General features: G+C 40.6%; 1 protein-coding gene across 1 annotated transcript in view; it reads left to right on the top strand.

Moving 5' to 3' along the window:
- Positions 1–37: 37 nt before the first annotated feature.
- The window catches only part of hdac11 (histone deacetylase 11), a gene marked incomplete in the record, with an annotated part of 46,352 nt that continues 45,178 nt past the window's right edge, over positions 38–1,211 (top strand). The window contains 1 exon segment of the mRNA XM_014026316.1: positions 38–184.

Genomic DNA, 1,211 nt, shown 5'->3' with positions numbered 1-1,211 from the left:
CTACGGATTTTCACGCAACTTCGACGTACGTGTTGGACGTAAATGGAATTGTCAAACAGATGCTGCTGTGAAAAAAGCCCAGCTTCTGTCACACAGCTGAAACTGAAAACACACGCGTGCGCACTTAGAGGTTTTGTATTTCCCGCAGCAGCTCCACGACGAGCCTCAGTCCACGCAGAAACAGGTGAGTCAGATCAGTTGTTTGTTTTTGTGAAACGGTCTTAAAGTGTTTATTCCACCACTCGCAGTGAGGCTGTTTTCCTTCAACARTTTCACACCAGAAGGGTTTCTTAGCTCGGAAGACTCATCGCGGTGCCAGGCTGTGTTTGTGTGTGTCGGACATTTCCTTATGGACTAGAGAAACATTGGAAATGCTCATGACAGCTTCTGGGCGAGATTTTATGGCAGCCATCTTGGGAAGACCTTGTATCAGTCTGTATAAGGTTTACAGGCCGCGCGTTGAAAACTCGTTTTGCCTGCTGGATGCTGCTGTGTTATCAGYCTGTAAAGACCTGTGTTATCTAAATAAACTTCTAATAATGTAAAAAACAAAAGTAATGTGTGTGTTGAGCCTCCCAATAAGTCTGATAACATTATCTGGGGCAAAGCTAAGTTGTTGAGTTTATCACTATTAATTATATTTATTTCCCCAAATCTACAGGGATCTGTACACAAGATGTTTTACTGGTTGCAGGAGAAGGAAAATACTGTATATTCAGAATGGAGACAGCAGCTGGACAAATCATTAGTGTTTGTTGGTTTTTGTTCTGACAACGCAGAGCCTTCAACCAGGAGGCAGTTAAAAAAAACAAGGTGTTGTTGGGTGTTTTGAGTCTTCAGCTATCTTCCTTTTGTCTCACCACTCGCTGTATATATTGATTTTCGTAAAGCGTTTGACACAGTTGATCATTATACTCTCTTACAAAAGTTGATTTCTTTTCAACTTTCATCATCTGCAATACAAATGTTTTCCTCTTATTTGACTGATAGGTGTCAGGTTGTGAAACATGGAAGCTCTGTGTCCGGGTCTCTGCCCTGTTCCTTGGGAGTTCCGCAGGGTAGCATACTGGGCCCATTACTTTTCCTATTTTACATAAATGACCTTCCAAAACATTGAAGTATTCAAATATTTTAATGTATGTGATGATACTGTTCTTTATTTGTCTGATTTCAATATTGAATCTATTAATAGTCAGTTACAAGCAGATCTT

Source organism: Austrofundulus limnaeus, unplaced genomic scaffold (genome assembly GCF_001266775.1).
Source record: "Austrofundulus limnaeus strain Quisiro unplaced genomic scaffold, Austrofundulus_limnaeus-1.0 Scaffold542, whole genome shotgun sequence".
NCBI lineage: Eukaryota > Metazoa > Chordata > Actinopteri > Cyprinodontiformes > Rivulidae > Austrofundulus > Austrofundulus limnaeus.
This window is presented reverse-complemented; position numbering and strand designations above follow the sequence as displayed.